The sequence below is a fragment of the Delphinapterus leucas genome, chromosome 1 (genome assembly GCF_059928025.1).
Source record: "Delphinapterus leucas isolate spDelLeu-1000000601 "Yukka" chromosome 1, BTC_Dleu_Yukka2, whole genome shotgun sequence".
NCBI lineage: Eukaryota > Metazoa > Chordata > Mammalia > Artiodactyla > Monodontidae > Delphinapterus > Delphinapterus leucas.
The window spans coordinates 92,229,019-92,248,486 of NC_143129.1; positions in this window are offsets into that span (position 1 = coordinate 92,229,019).

The window sequence follows — 19,468 nt, forward strand, 5'->3', positions numbered from 1 at the left end:
GCAGGTGGGGGATCGGGTGAGGAGCCTCCGGGGGCCCATCATCCCTGGGGGGTCATGGGCGCTCCCTCGCCCCCGCCGACCCTGAGGAATCACAGTACCAGGTGTGACTCTTTCTTTGTCATCTCTGACCCTCCTTACCCCCTCTGCTGGCTCGTCTGATGTTGTGGTGTTGCACTCCTTCAGCCTTTTTCATGCCTTCTCTGCACCAGAGATGGAGAAGAGCAGTTTGCCATATGTGACCCTACATTTGTTTTTTGTTTTTTTTTCTTTTTTCTCTTCATCCCCGGCCTGTTTCTCTTCTGCCTCTAGAAGCTGCTAGATGTTTTCCCGAGATTTCTGTACCTGAGGGCTTTCATCTCTGTCTTCTGAACCAAAGCCCCCTCCCCTCTCCAGCAGAAGCGTCTCTCCAGGCTGGCAAAAGGCCATTGTGTTGATTAATAAAACATTTTCCTGCAGCCTGACAAGCAGGCTCTGAGTTTCGGCAGGGCTTAGAGAGAGATGATGAAGAGTTATACCCACCGCCAACTCCACATACTGTGTTTGACTTTCTTAATATTTCCATATAAGGCCAGCTTCTCATCTGAGGAGCAGGCTGCTGTGTCCAGGCTCTGATTTAGGTGTTTATGCTGGTTCATGTGGATTAACCGGACCCTTCTGCCGGGATTGGGCTCTATAGAACAACTACCATTGAACTAGGAGTCAGGAGATATGGGTTTTGGGGCCAGCTTCAGCAGGCTGGGCAAGCCACTTCCTCCCTCTGGTCCTCAGCATCCTGTTCTCAGTGGTGAAGTGTTGGATTTAGTGAGTTCTCACCTCCTAACCAGTCTCACAAGCTGTCAGTTTCTCCCAAATCAAAGGAAAACTGGTCGTTAGCCCAGTGGCCTGGATGATCCACAGCCCGGAGAACCGGCCCCTAGATGCTAGGGCACTGGGGACCTTTCCATTTCCATTTCTTCATCTCCAAAGAGGGCAAAGTGAAAAGAGTCCTTGGCCAGAGTGACCACCAGAAATGCAAGTCTGCAGAGGGACCTGGGAGGTTCTGCTTGGAGACTCCCCCAGAGGGCTCCAGGGTTCCCGATGAGAAGCACAAATCCAGGTCAGCAGCCCTCGGCCACACAGCATTGTGTTTAGAGAGAGCAGGGAATCGTGGATTCAGATCCCTGGATAGGCTCGATAAGCTGAATGAGGGGAAGGTATAAGACATTAACCCTGGGACGTCAGAGAGCTACGTAAGCCCCACGAATCCTAGTTTGCTGTCCCTCTTCAGAGCTGGATTCCCTTCAACAGCCTCCCCAGCAGATGGCAACGAATCTGCCTGAACATTCAGGGATGGGAGTTTAACCTTTTGACTGGTGCGCATTCAGTTTTGGAGAGGGTCAGTGATCACAACCCTCCTCTGTGTATTAAACCCAAGACTACTTCCTCTATGCCCCAAAATGATGACGGCCTTTGAGAACCCAGAAGATTCTGTTAGGAAATAGTTCTGGAAGGCAAGTATAATTATGATCAGGGAAGCCACTAGGGGACTTGGTGGCAAGAAGACCCTGGGACATCTGTCCTGGCACAGACTTAGGATGACTCAGGCATAGCCCTGGCAGATCCAAGCCCTTGGAGAGGGGTGGAGGCTTCCTGGGTGAGTCAGCTCCTTACCAGCCTCTTGGAGAGCCTGCACAGCATGGATGGGCAGGTTTTGGAGCAAATAGTGTCCCCATCCCTTCTCTGGTCTCCCACCACCCCATCCCTACTGACACTCCACCAGGGGCTGGTTTCCTACGTGCCCCACCTCATCCCCAACTTCTTTCTTCCCTGTTATCCCGTTGGCCTGTAAATGGTCCTTCCCTTCTCCACTCCCATTGTTTCATAATATGAGTTCCCCAGAGGAATGCAGGGGAACCTCAATATTGCTATTAGCATCCGTGTGGGCAGCGTGGCTTGCATTACTTTGAGTTATTTGAATGAAACAAACCATTAAGTGATCACAGAGGACTGGGGAGAGGGTGAGCCTGTGGACTCTCTCCGGCTGTGGGCATCTCACTGGCTGGCTTTCCAATGTGCAGAGAGGACGAGGATGGAAGGGCCGACCGGCGGCAGGGTGCTGGCCCTGAAGGGAAGTTTGGTGGAAATGGGCCAGGTTAGTGAGTCCTCTCCTAGGGAGGCTTCCTCGCTTCTGTCACCACCATCTGAAAGCATAGGCAGCCCTTGCTCGTCAGAGTTAAGTGCCGTGGTCCCGGTCCCAGCTCCCAGCAGAGTGCCAGGGACACAGAAGGGGCTCAGCTGTCAGGTTCTGGCCCATCGCTGTCCCTTCATGTCGTGCCCATTCACTCAGGCAGAGTGAGAAGTACCCGCACACGTGTGGCTCAAACAACCTGAAGGACTGGACAGTGAGTCAGGTGCAGGGGTTGTGTGTTTCACGGCATGTAGTGAGAGAGGATGTGCTCAAACTTGGGGTGGGGTCTGTAGCTCTGGGACATTTTCTATCCGGATAGGGCAGAGCCGAGGGAATCATCAGATCTGTTTGACCTGGAGATATCACGGAAGAGATAGAACTTCCAGGAGTGTGTAAATCACGTGAGAAATTTGGCTTGGACGCCTGGAAAGGGAAAGCATTCCAGGCAAACAGTGGAAGTTGGAGGAGAGACTCAGAAACAGGCTCTATGCTCATGCTGTGTGTGTGCGTGTGTGTGTGTGCGTGTGAGTGCACACTTGTGTGCCTGAAAGCCTGCTGGCAGTGAGGGGTGGGGAGGGAGGAGGAAGTTCTCAGTGTAACCCTGGGCCATTGTAGACATGGGGGAACCTCCAGGTCCTTGTTCTCTGTTTGCCATCCAGAATACCTCTATTTTTAGAAAGTTTGCCTGCTGAAAGGTGACCCTTTCCCGCACATCAGAAGCATCATCCTGGACCAGGACTGGGGCTTCTGGTCCTTAGATGAGGCCCTCACCCACCCACAGCTTTTCCCCAAAAAGCAACTCTGTACCTGGAGAAATCCAGAGACAATTGATGGAGTTCTTGTCTCAATGAATTTGACTACCCTGGGGACCTCATATAATAGTGAAGACGTTTGATCATTAACTTTAAAAAATTGCGAAATACATCAAACATGCAAAGAAAAAAAATCTTGTCATCTTTCAAGCAGCATCTATAAAACTTCCTTATGCCCATTGATGTGAGTGCCTCTCATTGGTATGGCAGCATTATTTAGTGAAACTTAAGTTATAAGGGTAACTTTATTTTGAAGGGGGAGGGTTGTGTCTTCACATAGGTATATATAATTTCATTGTAAAAAAAAACGAGTTTAAAATCTTTTTTCTTCATGTTAATTATTTAAAATTAAACCAGAGACCAGAGACCCGTTTGTTTAAAATTAAACCTGAACCAGAGCGAGTCAGCAGTCCTTGGATTTATAGTTCTGTTTACACAAAAATGTGTTGGGGGCAGTGGGGAGCACAAGCCTCCAACTGCAGATGCCAGCTTGAATCTGCTATTGCCTGTTTCCTTTATTCATTCAACAAATGTTCCTGTTGTGCTGACCGTGTGTGCCTGTTCTCGGGGTGATGAAAAGCTCACCAGGCATGGTCACCAGGCACAGAAAATGAATCAGACGGACTGCGATGGCACCTATAATTATGCTCCTTGGCAGAGTTAAGGCCCATGCACTTTGGGCAATGGGGGGAAATGTGAAGGAAGCAGCCGTCTCCAGGACTTGGCACAGGGGGCTCCTCTCTCAGTAGTGGCAGTCCCACCCCATCCCAGAGAATCAGGGATGGGGTGGGACTTTTCCCAACTTTGCAAGAGCAAGAGTCTGTCCTGTTCTCAATCCTAGCCCTGTGTCCACCTCCTAATGACAGCTAGAATTTTTTTTTAATTTAACTTACTTTTCCATACATCAGGTTCTCATTAGTTATCCATTTTATACATATTAGTGCATATATGCCAAGCCTAATCTCCCAATTCATCACACCACCATCACCACCCCCCTGCCACTTTCCCCCCTTGGTGTCCATATGTTTGCTCTCTACATCTCTGTGTCAATTTCTGCCCTGCAAACTGGTTCATCTGTACCATTTTTCTAGGTCCCACATATATGCGTTAATATATGGTATTTGTTTTTCTCTTTCTGACTTATTTCACTCTGTATGATAGTCTCTAGATCCATCCACATCTCTACAAATGACCCAGTTTCATTCCTTTTTATGGCTGAGTAATATTCCATTGTATATATGTACCACATCTTCTTTATCCATTCGTCTCTTGATGGGCATTTAGGTTGCTTCCACGTCCTGGCTATTGTAAATAATGCTGCAGTGAATATTGGGGTGCATGTTTCTTTTTGAATTATGGTTTTCCCTGGGTATATGCCCAGTAGTGAGATTGCTGGGTCATATGGTAATTCTATTTTTAGTATCTTAAGGAACCTCCATACTGTTCTCCATAGTGGCTGTACCAATTTACATTCCCACCAACAGTGCAAAAGGGTTCCCTTTTCTCCACACCCTCTCCAGCATTTGTTATTTGTAGATTTTCTGATGATGCCCATTCTAACCGGTGTGAGGTGATACCTCATTGTAGTTTTGGTTTGCATTTCTCTAATAATTAGTGATGTTGAGCAGCTTATCATGTGCTTTTGGCCATCTGTATATCTTCTTTGGAGAAATGTCTATTTAGGTCTTCTGCCCATTTTTGGATTGGGTTGTTTGTTTTTTTTAATATTGACCTGCATGAGCTGTTTATATATTTTAGAGATTAATCCTTTGTCCATTGATTCGTTTGCAAATATTTTCTCCCGTTCTGAGGGTTGCCTTTTCATCTTATTTATGGTTTCCTTTGCTGTGCAAAAGGTTTGAAGTTTCATTAGGTCCCATTTGTTTATTTTTGTTTTTATTTCCATTACTCTAGGAGGTGGATCAAAAAAGATGTTGCTGTGATTTATGTCAAATAGTGTTCTTCCTATGTTTTCCTCTAAGAGTTTGATAGTGTCTGGTGTACATTTAGGTATTTAATCCATTTTGAGTTTATTTCTGTCTATGGTGTTAGGGAGTGTTCTAATTTCATTCTTTTACATGTAGCTGTCCAGTTTTCCCAGCACCACTTATTGAAGAAACTGTCATTTCTCCATTGTATATCCTTACCTCCTTTGTCATAGATTAGTTGACCATATGTGTGTGCGTTTATCTCTGGGCTTTCTATCCAGTTCCATTGATCTATAATTCTGTTCTTGTGCCAGTGCCATATTGTCTTGATTACTGTAGCTTTGTAGTATAGTCTGAAGTCAGGGAGTCTGATTCCTCCAGCTCCGTTTTTATCTCTCAAAGACTGCTTTGGCTGTTCAGGGTCTTTTGTGTCTCCAATCAAATTTTAAGAATTTTTGTTCTAGTTCTGTAAAAAATGCCATTGGTAATTTGGTAGGGATTGCATTGAATCTGTAGATTGCTTTGGGTAGTATAGTCATTTTCACAATATTGATTCTTCCAATCCAAGAACATGGTATATCTCTCCATCTGTTTGTATCATCTTTAATTTCTTTCATCAGTGTCTTATAGTTTTCTGCACACAGGTCTTTTGTCTCCCTAGGTAGGCTAATTCCTAGGTATTTTATTCTTTTTGTTGCAGTGGTAAATGGGAGTGTTTCCTTAATTTCTCTTTCAGATTTTTCATCATTAGTGTATAGGAATGCAGGAGACTTCTGGGCATTAATTTTGTAGCCTTCAACTTTACCAGATTCATTGATTAGCTCTAGTAGTTTTCTGGCGGCATCTTTAGGGTTCTTGATGTATAGTATCATGTCATCTGCAAACAGTGACAGTTTTACTTCTTCTTTTCCAATTTGTATTCCTTTTATTTCTTTTTCTTCTCTGATTGCCGTGGCTAGGACTTCCAAAATTATGTTGAATAATAGTAGTGAGAGTGGACATCCTTGTCTTGTTCCTGATCTTAGAGGAAGTGCATTCAGTTTTTCACCATTGAGAATGATATTAGCTGTGGGTTTGTCGTATATGGCCTTTATTATGTTGAGGTAGTTTCCCTCTCTGCCCACTTTCTCAAGAGTTTTTATCATAAATGGGTGTTGAATTTTGTCAAAAGCTTTTTCTGCATCTATTGAGATGATCATATGGTTTTTATTCTTCAATTTGTTAATATGGTGTATCACATTGATTGATTTGCATATATTGAAGAATCCTTGCATCCTTGGGATAAATCCCACTTGATCCTGGTGTAGGATCCTTTTAATGTGTTGTTGGATTCTGTTTGCTAGTATTTTGTTGAGGATTTTTGCATCTATATTCATGAGGGGTATTGGTCTGTAATTTTCTTTTTTTTTGTAGTATCTTTGTCTGGTTTTGGTATCAGGGTGATGTTGACCTCATAGAATGAGTTTGGGAGTCTTACTTCCTCTGCAATTTTTTGGAAGAGTTTGAGAAGGATGGGTGTTAGCTCTTCTCTAAATGTTTGATAGAATTCAACTGTGAAGCCATCTGGTCCTGGACTTTTGTTTGTTGGAAGATTTTTAATCACAGTTTCAATTTCATTACTTGTGACTGGTCTGTTTATATTTTCTATTTCTTCCTGGTTCAGTCTTGGAAGGTTACACCTTTCTAAGAATTTGTCCATTTCTTCCAGGTTGTCCATTTTAGTGGCATAGAGCTGCTTGTAGTAGTCTCTTAGAATACTTTGTATTTCTGCAGTATCTGTTGTAACTTCTCCATTTTCATTTCTAATTTTATGGATTTGAGTCCTCTCCCTCTTTTTCTTGATGAGTCTGGCTAAAGCTTTATCAATTTTGTTTATCTTCTCAAAGAACAAGCTTTTAGTTTTATTGATCTTTGCTATTGTTTTCTTTGTTTCTATTTATTTCTGCTCTGATCTTTATTATTTCTTTCCTTCTACTAACTTTGGGTTTTTTTGTTCTTCTTTCTCTAGTTCCTTTAGGTGTAAGGCTAGATTGTTTATTTGAGATTTTTCTTGTTTCTTGAGGTAGGCTTGTATTGCTATAAACTTCCCTCTTAGAACTGCTTTTGCTGCACCCCATAGGTTTTGGATCGTTGTGTTTTCATTGTCATTTGTCACTAGGTATTTTTTGATTTCCTCTTTGACTTCTTCAGTGATCTCTTGGTTATTTAGTAATGTATTGTTTAGCCTCCATGTGTTTGTGTTTTATACGTTTTTTTCCCTGTAATTGATTTCTAATCTCATAGCGTTGTGGTCAGAAAAGATGCTTGATATGATTTCAATTTTGTTAAATTTACTGAGGCTTGATTTGTGACCCAAGATGTGATCTATCCTGGAGAATGTTCCGTGTGCACTTGAGAAGAAAGTGTAATCTGCTGTTTTGGGATGGAATGTCCTATAAATATCAATTAAATCTCTGTGGTCTATTGTGTCATTTAAAGCTTATGTTAATTTTCTGTTTGGATGATCTATCCATTGGTGTAAGTGAGGTGTTAAAGTGCCCCATTATCATTGTGTTACTGTCGATTTCCTCTTTTATAGCTGTTAGCCATTGCCTTATATATTGGGCTGCTCCTATGTTGGGTGCATATATATTTATAATTGTTATGTCTTCTTCTTGGATTGATCCCTTGATCATTATGCAGTGTCCTTCCTTGTCTCTTGTAACATTATTTATTTTAAAGTCTATTTTATCTGATATGAGTATTGCTACCCCAGCTTTCTTTTGATTTCCATTTGCATGGAATATATTTTTCCATCCCCTCACTTTGAGTCTGTATGTGTCCCTAGGTCTGAAGTGGGTCTCTTATAGACAGCATATATATGGGTCTTGTTTTTGTATCCATTTAGCAAGCCTGTGTCTTTTGGTTGGAACATTTAATCCATTCACGTTTAAGGTAATTATTGATATGTATGTTCCTAATACCATTTTCTTCATTGTTTTGGGTTTGTTTTTGTAGGTCCTTTTCTTCTTTTGTGTTTCCCAATTAGAGAAGTTCCTTTAGCATTTGTTGTAGAGCTGGTTTAGTGGTGCTGAATTCTCTTAGTTTTTGCTTGTCTGTAAAGCTTTGATTTCTCCATCAAATCTGAATGAGATCTTTGCCTGGTAGAGTAATCTTGGTTGTAGGTTCTTCCCTTTCATCACTTTAAATATGTCATGCCACTCCCTTCTGACTTGTAGAGTTTCTGCCAAGAAATCAGCTGTTAACCTTATGGGAGTTCCCTTGTATGTTATTTTTCCCTTGCTGCTTTCAATAATATTTCTTTGTCTTTAATTTTTGCCAATTTGATTACTATGTGTCTTGGCGTGTTTCTCCTTGGATTTATCCTGTATGGGACTCTCTGCACTTCCTAGACTTGGGTGGCTATTTCCTTTCCCATGTTAGGGAAGTTTTTGACTATAATCTCTTCAAATATTTTCTTGGGTCCTTTCTCTCTCTCTTCTCCTTTTGGGACCTCTATAATTCGAATGTTGTTGAGTTTAATGTTGTCCCAGAGGTCTCTTAGGCTGTCTTCATTTCTTTTCATTCTTTTTTCTTTATTCTGTTCCATGGCAGTGAATTCCACCATTCTGTCTTCCAGGTCACTTATCCATTCTTCTGCCTCAGTTATTCTGCTATTGATTCCTTCTAGTGTAGTTTTCATTTCAGTTATTTTATTGTTCATCTCTGTTTGTTTGTTCTTTAATTCTTCTAGGTCTTTGTTAAACATTTCTTGCATCTTCTTGATCTTTGCCTCCATTCTTTTTCTGAGGTCCTAGATCATCTTCACTATCATTATTCTGAATTCTTTTTCTGGAAGGTTGCCTATCTCCACTTCATTTAGTTGTTTTTCTGGGGTTTTATCTTGTTCCTTCATCTGGTACATAGCCCTCTGCCTTTTTATCTCGTCTATCTTTCTGTGAATGTGGTTTTAGCTCCACAGGCTGCAGGATTGTAGTTCTTCTTGCTTCTGCTGTCTGCCCTCTGGTGGATGAGGCTATCTAAGAGGCTTGTGCAAGTTTCCTGATGGGAGGGACTGGTGGTGGGTAGAGCTGGCTGTTGCTCTGGTGGGCAGAGCTCAGTAAAACTTTAATCCACTTGTCTTCTGATGGGTGTGGCTGGGTTCCCTTCCTGTTGGTTGTTTGGCCTGAGGTGACCCAACATTGGAGCCTACAGGCTCTTTGGTGGGGCTAATGTTGGACTCTGGGATGGCTCACACCAAGAAGTACTTCCCAGAACTTCTACTGCCAGTGTCCTTGTCCTCATGGTGAGACACAGCCACCCCCCCGCACCGCAGGAGACCCTCTAACATTAGCAGGTAGGTCTGGTTCAGTCTTCCCTGGGGTCACTGCTCCTTAGCCTTGGTCCCGATGCACACACTACCTTGTGTGTGCCCTCCAAGAGTGGAGTCTCTGTTTCCCCCAGTCCTGTCAGAGTCCTGCAGTCAAATCCCACCAGCCTTCAAAGTCTGATTCTCTAGGAATTCCTCCTCCCATTGCCGACACCCAGGTTGGGAAGCCTGACGTGGGGCTCAGAGCCTTCACTCCAGTGGGTGGACTTCTGTGGTATAAGTGTTCTCCAGTTTGTGAGTCACCCACCCAGCAGTTATGAGATTTGATTTTATTGTGATTGCGCCCCTCCTACGGTCTCATTGTGGCTTCTCCTTTGTCTTTGGATGTGGGGTATCTTTCTTGGTGAGTTCCAGTGTCTTCCTGTCGATGACTGTTCAGCAGTTAACTGTGCTCAAAAGCTAGAATTTTGACAATATAATCTTCAATTCTGTCTCAGAAACACCCCTCTCAATTTGTGCCTCCTTCCTCGCTCCAGGTTTTAGATTCTTTTCCTTTAGATCTGTTCTTCCCAGTGTGGTCACCTGGCCGTGCCTTTGACCTTGCTCCACTGGGGCTGGCCAGGCTGCTTCAGAAAGGAGGTTACTCTTCAGCGGCTCTGCTCCCCCCCCCCCGCACCTCATCTGAACGCCCTGGGGGCTGAGGAGATCTGCACCTGCCTACGTGCAGGTAACCCATTCTTTCCCACCTGTGTACCGTGGCGCCCAGGCTGGGAAACTCTACTTTAGCATCCTTAGTTTCACCTCTCTCCACCTGGGTCCGTCGGGGTCCCAGCTGGGCCCAACACCAGTGAGGCCTCTGTGCTCTGAGCAGCCCTGTCGCCCGCACCAGTCTCAGCTGGCATGATGTTTCCTGGTCTTTGTTGAATGTGTCCCTAGCTCAGCCGCTTTCTTAGGGTGTGACCAAACTGCAGTCTGCCTGTGAACCTCAATGTCTTGTTCTGGCAAATGAGGATTGCTGTGAGGTTGAAAAACAGTGACGTTTATGCAGTACCTAGGTCAGTGCCTGGCATGTGTAAGTGCCCAGTATTAACCATCACCAGGGCTTGGAGGCGCTCTTCTGCACTTGCTCCTGGGCAGGGATGGCCAGATGAACAGAGCTGTCACTGGTAAACAGCGCTTGGCTCGCCGAGGAATACCAGATGGTACGCCAGCAACTCTAGCCAGGGAAACTCAGGGCAGAAGCTGCAGGGAGAATAGAAGTGGGACTGTAGCTGCCCAAGGGTTCGGCTCTGTGGGCACCACTCACACAGGCAAGGAGGGCTCTGTGGACCTCAGTGTCTTAGAAACAAGAAAGCTGAGATCACAGCCCCAGTATCGGCCAAGCAGCAGCCAAAGGGGGCCTGAAACCCGGATCACTTTCTTTCCCGGCCGATGCCCTTCCCTTCATGCCATGAGGGCTTTAGTGTCTCCCTCTGACTTCCCTTCAAATACCCATTTCCCTAGACCAACACCCTAGCAGATTCCTGTCTGGTCTCCATGCCGAGATGCAGAGTTTCAGCATAAGGGAGGGGGAGAGAAGATGCAGAGGAGGCGCCCGAGGCGGCAGCAAGGAGGGAGCTCGGCCACTGCTGGCTGCTGCAAAGGCTGAGACAGGCCTTTGCAGAGCAGCCCGTGCCCCCTGCTCTAAGCAGAGCTCAACCCTGGCTCTCAGACACCAACGAAACAAAAGGAAGAGCGTCCCCATCAAGGCAGCCTCTGCCCTTCGCTCGCTTGGAGCTGCCTGGAGTGAACAAGGAAATGATTATTTATCAGGGAGTTGGTCAGGAAATTGGACACATTCAACAAAGACCAGGAAACATTGTGCCAACTGAGTCTGATGGGGGTGACGGGGCTGCTCGGAGTACAATGGCCTCGCTGGCGTCAGTGTTTGCTTTTGGAGGGGCAGCTGAGGACGCCCACTGTGTGTGTGACGAGTGCAGGTGGACAGGCCCTCTGTGGCTAGCCGAGATCCTGGCTGCCGGCCCCTGGCAGGTGGGCCAGGAAGCAGCAAAGTAGGCCGGGCTGTAGCCCAGGTCCCCGGGCAGAGCGAGCATCGCCCTCCACAGGACCTCCCTCCTCCCCAGGACAAGGCACAGGGTCCAGGCTGCCTTATCTGTGCCCCCTCCCCAGGCTCCCAGGCTAACGCCCCATTACTCTGGTGGGAAGGGGGAGGCAAGGCATGACCTGGGGGGCTTCCCTAGAGAGGGAAGCAGGAGTTTGGATGGGGTTCCCCCAATCACTCACTAACGTGCTCCACCGTTGAGGCCCCAGGCTCCCCTCGGGCTCCTCATTAAGATATAGAGAGATGAGTGCTGATGGGAAAGTGCTCTGGAAACAGTCTGTTCTGTTCTCTCCCCGTCCGTCCCCAGGGATGTAAGCTCGTTCCCATCTTCATATGAGAAGGTGTTTGAGAGCCCGTGTCTCCCCTAGAATTGAGACAGTTTTGCATACGTGACTGTAGCATTGATGCTTCAAGCTTCTCCCCCTGTCTCAGCCTGGGGGTGTCAACATGGGATTTCTCCCCCCACCCCACCTCTGGCGCCAGGTTTCCCCAAGGATCTTCCAGTGTTTCTACCTGACAACTTTCTGGGCTAAGGGAGGGAGCTACAGAGGTCCATGTTCTGACCAGTCCTCTGGGGAGGGGAGGAAGCAGTGCCTAGCCTTGGCTGGTCTTTGCCTCCTGTGGTGTCCCCACGTCATGGAGGATCCTGTTTCTCTGTTTGGAAGGTAACTGAGGACCATGAACTATCCCCTTCAAGGTTGCTAAGTGGGGCTTTTTCAAGCACCGTGAGGATCAGCATCCTTAGCAAGAAAGGATCTTTGGCTTTGGGATATTTTCTTTATTTTCTCTGGGCCCAGATTTTAAGCCCTAAATAGCTATGGACTGCAGGGTACTGGAGGATTTGTTTGGGGTCTGCTGAGAAGCCAGCTCGGGAAGAGGATGCAGGTCCTAGCAGTGGGGCATGGAGGGGTTTGGTCCAAGGTGGGTAAGGGAGACATTGCTAGGACTGTGAGACCATTTGACCACAGGGACCTCACACCCAACCATTTCTACCCCTCAGGGCTCTCTGTGTTCTACTTCGTACCTGCCGCAGAGCACCTGGCGGGGACAGTGTTGGCACAGAGGATGCTCTGGTTCGTTTGTCACAGCTGCCATCTCTTAGGTTTACCCGCCTTCCCAGCAGTGGGCAGGGAGAGAATATAGATATTCCCACCCCCACTGGCCCCAGGACACAGGAGTCAGTAAGTGAAGTTAGCATGTCTGCAGCTCAGTTTTCAGAGGCCCCTGGGAGCTTCCCACCCTTGTGACCTTTGGGAATGACGGAGGCCCCACCTGCTGAGGGTGGGAAGTGGTGGATGGAGTGAGCCTCCTGGAGCAATGGGAGTCACAGGAAGACCCAGGGTGGCAGGAACGGATGGCAGCACCTTAGGGTGCTCGAGGTGGTGTGTTTAAATACAGAGGAATAACTAGGGTCCTCGAGGTGGAGTGTTTAAATACAGAAGAATAACTATCTCTCCCTCTCTGTTTATAGTTGTCTTTTGCTCCTGGAAAGAAATCTTCATCCCTTGGGTAATTATAGCCGAGAAGGCTGAGGGTTTTGTGGAAAGTTTAGAGGGAGCGGGGTTAGCATGGGAACGTGCTTCTAGAAGCATGGGCCAGTCAGTCCACCACTGGCTGCCTCACCTCGCTTTGATACGCGAAAGCAATCACAGCGAATGCAACACATTATCTACTGAGGCAAGAGGACAGAGTCTAGCTCTTGGAATTTCGGAACAATCACTCTACCTAACCGTTATGCAGTCTGGCTTCATCTGTGAGTGTGTGTATCCCTTCCCCTCTATGGATCTGTCATTGGGTGATAAAATAGAACCTGATGAGTGTCATTCTAAAGCAATTACAAGCAACATGCATAATGGCAGAGCTGGAGAACACAGCGTATGGCCTCGGGCGGCCGCGTGTGAAAACTAATCGGGAGATTTTGTTTGCCTGCCATTACCCTGAAAAACCAGATCAGCTTCATGTTGAGGAAGAGAAGACCATCAAAGCCCCCCACAGCCTGCCAGATGGATGCTGGAGGCTCTGGGGTGGAGATCAAGGGCTGCTGTGAAATGCTGGCCTCCAGGACAGGGCTAGACAGAGGGGGCCTGCCAGCTCCAGAGGGTAGAGAAGAATGGGGAGCACCCCAAACCCCAAGCTGAGCAGCCCAAGCAGGGATCGTTTTGGGGAGCACAGAGTACAGGCTAACTGGCAGTGTGTTTTTATTTCATCAGTGCTGATTTTACTCAATGTCTCTGCCCACCCTCCAGCCGCTTCCTGCTCCCCAGTTCCCTGGCAGCTTGCTGTCTGTTCATACGTCATATTGCTAAGTGAAGCTCGCAGGGCCTCCAGTCTGCTCTGTTCGTTGGTGACCAACTTTTCCCACTCTTCCCAGGGAACGGCTCTGCTCCTGGGCACTGCCGATTAGGGCCCAGGCTCTCTCCTACTCCAGCCTCAGTTCGGGGCTCTGCAGGGGATTGGAGAGGTTTCTGGAGCAGATTAGCCATGGGACGCTGGCAGGGATGAGCACAGCCTGGTCAGGTTGGATGCCTGTATACAAGATGGATTAGGACCCTCTCTCTGTCACACGCTCAGGATGAAAGTATCTGCCCCAACCTAGCTACCCGAGCCACGTGTGTGTGTGTGTGTGTGCAGGTGCGTACACATATGCACGCACCTGCACAACTGGGTATCTCTGTGTATATGTGTATTGGGTGGTTTGGGGACAGCCTGTCTCCAGGCTGCCAGGTCACTGGGCAGGGACTCAAGGGTCCCCCCAGGGACTCAAGGGTCCTTATCCATGTGCCCTGCTAAAACTTGATTCACAGGACAGTGGGGAGTAGGCGGCCTGCACTGCCCAGGATCTCCCCAGGTTTGTATTCCTGACCTCCACTGAGCGAGTCCTTTTCTCCCTCCTCCCCACTCACTGACATGCCCTAGCAGAAATCGACAAATTTATTTTGTAAAGAGCCAGAAAATAAATATTTTAGGCTTTGTGGGCCATACTTTCTCTGTTGCAGCTACTCAGCTCTGCTGTTGTAGCACAAAAGCAGCCATAGACAATAGGTAAACGAATGAGCATGGTTGTGTGCCAATTTTATTTATAAAAACAGGAGATGGAACAGATTTGGTCCAAGAGCTGTGGTTTGCCGTAAAGAGTGGAGGACAGGAGCCTGACACCAGCACTGGCCCTCTGCAGATGCTCTCATTGGGGGCCTAAGCAACATCTTGCTTTAGAATGAAAACTTAGCATCAGCACTTCCACGCTCCTTTCCTGGTGCATGTGTGTACATACCCTTTTTGTACTTAGAATTATACTTTATAGAACTGACATGTGCACACTGCAATATTTAAAGTGGATAACCAACAAGGACCTACTGTATAGGACAGGGAACTCTGCTCAATATTATGTAACAACATAAATGGGAAAAGAATTTGAAAAAGAATAGGTACATGTACATGTATAACTGAATCACTTTGCTGTACACCTGAAACTATCACAACATTGTTAATCAACTATACTCCAATGTAACATAAAAAGTAAAAAAAAAAAAAAAAAAGAACTGGGAGTTGAAAGGTCATTTCATTCTACCCACTTATTTTCTAGATGACCATAGCACTAGTTGGTGGCAGAGGTGGGATCATGCAAATCCTGGCAATTTCAGCCAGACCTTTCCTCTCTACCGTACTGTCTCATCCCTAGCCCATTATGTCCCTAGAGTGGGGCAGAACAAAACAGGGCTAGGCAGCAGCGCTGTGTGTGTGTTTAGTGATTGCGGGGGCATCTAGGGTGTTGGCAGAAGCCCTGGAGAAAGAACCTTGTTGCTTTCTGGGAAGTGACTCTGGTGGGCATCTAGTTGGGGAGAAGGAGAGAGTTCCACTGGAACTTTTTTTAAAAAATTTATTTATTTTATTTATTTTTATTTTTGGCTGTGTTGGGTCTTCGTTGCTGCACACGGGCTTTCTCTAGTTGCGGCGAGCAGGGGCTACTCTTCGTTGTGGTGTGTGGGCTTCTCACTGAGGTGGCTTCTCTTGTTGCAGAGCATGGGCTCTAGGCATTTGGGCTTCAGTGGTTGTGGCACGCGGGCTCAGTAGTTGTGGCTTGCAGGCTCTAGAGCACAGGCTCAGTAGTTGTGGCGCACGGGCTTGGTTGCTCTGTGGTATGTGGGGTCTTCCTGGACCAGGGCTCGAACTCGTGTCCCCTGCATTGGCAGGCGGATTCTTAACCACTGCGCCACCGGGGAAGCCCCACTGGCACTTTTTTCACCACTATGTGTTGGCCGGTGTGGTAATCAGTTTGCTTTGTTCTGGATGCCTCCCTCCCTCACTATTGTGACCCTGGAATTTGACGGCCCTAAGCCCCTCCTCTCATCTTCTCTTAGACATTGCACTGAGTACAGAAAAACAAGAATGGTTTTATTTTAGGAAGAGAAGGAGGAAGAGACAACCTAGTTGTGAGTTTATTTTTCCTCTATAGACTTTGAGTGGGATCTTCCCTTGTCTGGGCCTCAGTTTCCCTGTTGGTATAATAGGGAGGTGTCCAGGCAGGGCAGAGAGGGCCAGGGATATTGTCCCCATTGCTGAGAGAGGGGAAAGCCCAGGTCCTGAGGGGCCAGGAGGAGACGTCAGGTGTCCTGCTCACCGAGGTCTCTGTCTAGGAAGCCAAGTAACCCAGTGAGTCAACCCTGGCTTCAGCTGGAATGCCAGTGGAGGGTAGAGGAGGGTTGAAAAAATGAGCCGAACTCAAGCCTGGTATCTGGCTGCACCTGCCCTTGAATTTAGGAATGCTGCGTGTCAGGAAGAGAAAAGTGGGACTCGAGGGCCCAGGCCAAGCCTGGAAAGGCTCCCGGAGGATGCTGAGCTCACAGCCCAGACCCTCCAATCAATAGGGCACGGCTATTTATAGCATAAGCCGGGGAGAAACTTAATTATGATCAGAAGGCGCTATTTAATGCCGCGCTTGCAGAAGCCGCAGCCTCTGGGCAGTGGGGATTACTCAGCTGCTGGGGGTTCCTGCCCCTCGGGCTCCAGAGCTGCCGCGGCGCCTGGCAGCGCTCCAGATGCGTGGGCATGAGGGTCCTGGACCCCCGCAGGGTGGGAAAAAAGATTTGGGGGATGGGGATTCATGACTCAGCTCAGATCCTGCGTCTCCCTCAAAGCGTTCCCTGACTACTCCTGCCCACAAGCATCTCCCTCTTCCCTTTATTCCTGCAACCTTTGCGGTCTGTCCTCCACGTGTGGAACTCGGTATGGCCCCTCCTAGCTGGTGGAGGGGAGGGGGCTATAAGCTGTAGTTTCCTCATGCATAAATTAGAGATAATAACTGCCCCTTCTTCATAGATTATGAGGGTTAAGATGAGTTACCACCCGATGACTCACTTAGAAGAGCCTGGCACAGGGCAAGCACTCCATAAGTGCCGGTTGTTGTTACTACCACGCTACTACTATGTGTGTGTTAATTACCTTTGTCTCCCTGGCCAGATTGTTTCTGGAGGGCAGAAATGGTTCCTTTATCCTTGAGGTGACCTCCCCCAGTGCCTAGCACAGTGATGGTCATGTAGAGGGTGTTTAATAAACATTGCCTGTTTAGTTCATTTGATTCAAAAGCTAAAGGAATTCATTCTCTCACTGATTCATTCGTTCATTTATTCTCAAAACCTTTATTGAGCCTTCACATGTCAGACCTCGTCCTGGACACCAAAGATGTGAAAACTGTTAAATACAGATGAACTTTCTGTTGAGCCGCTCACTGCCTAGTGAGGGAGACGAGCGTGTAGATGGATCATTGCGACACAGCGTGAGAGGGGTGATAGGAGTGTGGCTGAGATCCTGCAGAGGAGGGGGTGAGTTACCCTTCCACGGATGCCGTGGAGGATTCTTGGAGTGGATGGTATTTAGGGAAGGCCCTGGAGGGTCGCAACAGGACATGAAGGGAATATAGAGAGTCTAGGTAGAGGGAAGAAAGGCCTGGAGTTGGGAAAGCTGGCATGCCAATCATTCAGGAGCATCTTGACCAAGCTGAGGATAACCCCAGGGCCATCGCCAGACACTGCTCTCCAGGTTGACATCGAAGGCAGAACTGCTGGTATTAAGCTGTGCGAGAGGAGGGCCCATCTCACAAACACTCTATACAAGTACTTTGGCTCAAAGCCTTTGGCTCGAAGGTCAGTTTCCTCCCTAGAGAAACCAAAGGAAATGCCCCCAAAAGATGGGCTTAGATTAGAAATCCAGAAGCGAGGGATGGAATTCTGAAGGAAGGAGCTGGAGATGTCTAGGTCTCCTGCGTGAGATAGTCATTGAAAATTAAAGAAATTCTCACATCTACGAGGACCAGCCCTGCAGGAAACTGTACAGGAGTTAGGACACAGGCTCTGGATCGGACCGCCTGGGCTGGAATTCCCAGCTCCAGCACTTGTGAAAATAGCTGGGCCTTGACCAAGCGCAACCCCCGGTGCGATGAGAAAGCAGCTTTACTTTATCTCCACTGTCCCTGTGAATTTATTCAGTGGAGCTGATTCTTCTGCTGCCCTGGATGAAATCTGGGCCAGATCCCATGACTTTCCAGGTCATGTTTAGGTAACACAAACAGCCTCAGTTCCATCACTACTGTGTCCAGCCCAGTCCAATCATCACAACTTTAAAGCCCACCCAGTGACGTCATCTCCCGTCCCCGATCTGAGTGCTGCTGGTAGAAATAGGGTGGTGGATATGACTGGCTTTTTTCTCTTTCCCTTCTGTCAGTCCAGGTCTGACAGGCTCTCAAAAACAGGAAAGTTGAGGGGAGTTTCATAAAGGGACTATTTCCAAAGGTGTCGGCAGGGCCTGCAGGTGCCAGGGGAAGGAGAAGTTACTGGAACTAAGGGAAGGAGCCATATGGATAGGGCCACCCGAGGGGAGGGGCACCGGTGAGCAGAGGCAGAGGGCCTGGCATCCTCCAGGCTTGTTAGTCCACAGTGCCTCCTGCTGGAAGGCATGGAGCCTGCTGATTCAGTCCACAGAGGTCGGCCTCCAGCTGGAGCCAGGAAAGGGTAGACGGTGGGTCTGGGGGGCAGAGGAAACCCCCTCCTGGGTCCTCTCCTTCTCTCTTCCCAGGTTAGGGCAGTTGGAAAGGGAGGTCCGGGGGGGCTGGGCATGGAAGTTCTTATGAGTTCTTTGGGCCCAGGAGATGTGTAAAGCTGACTTTTCTCTTCTGGGGAGCACTTTCAAGGTTCTTTGGAGACCCTTGCCCCACCCAGTCACTAGGAAGCACCCTCAGTTCCCCTCTTGTATGTGATGCCCTCTCCCTGATGGGCGCTCAACTCCTTTCTCAACATTGAGTGTTGGGGGCCCCACCACGTCCCTGCGGGGCCCACCGCCCTCTAGGCAGGCTCTCTCCCTGCTGGTGTCCACCCCCGACCACAGGAAGTGCTCCTTTGCCTGGAAACCTGGGATACCTGTGAGGCCACTTTCCTTTGCTCCACCGTCCGAGCTACCAGTGAGCACGTCCATCACTTTCCCTGTAGATTATTCAGGCATGAATTAGACACCAGTGGTCCGTGTCTCCCAAGTTCAGAGGACCCATGTAGAACTCCCTGAGAGGTTCCCTTCAAGCCCCTCACTCTTGGCTTGACCGGAACGGGGAGCAGGCAGAATACATCACCTCCTCTCTTCAGCGCCCCTCTTCCACCTCCAACAGCCCCATTGTTCTTACTCTCCCTGACTCGCTGATGGCCGGGGTGGGTGGACAGTTTGGATCCTGCATGCTCGTCTTGCACTTCACTGGAGATGTAGAGTTTCATCTGAAGCCGAGATTAAAGAAGTCCACCATACTGTTACACCAGATTTAAGTAAGTTAATTAGCCTCTCTGTTCCCTCTTGTATACAGTGGGGATAGGGTACCTTATCAGGTTTCCTAAGGATTTAATGAGTTTGTTCCTATAAAGCATTTAGAATAATGCCTGGAATATAGTAAGTGCTCAATAAAGCGCTCTTGTTGCTATTGTTATTATTATTTTCTTTTTCATTGGAACATGGCTTAAGGGGAGGATCTCCTTCTAAAAGAAGAGCTGAGGGGAGGGAACCAGACTTCTCTCTCTGTCTCTCGGTCTCTGTGTCCCTGTCTGTCTGTCTGTCTCTCTCCCACTGGCCTTTTAACCCTCCTGAGGGTGGTTAGGAGGCACTGGTTGCCAAGAGAAG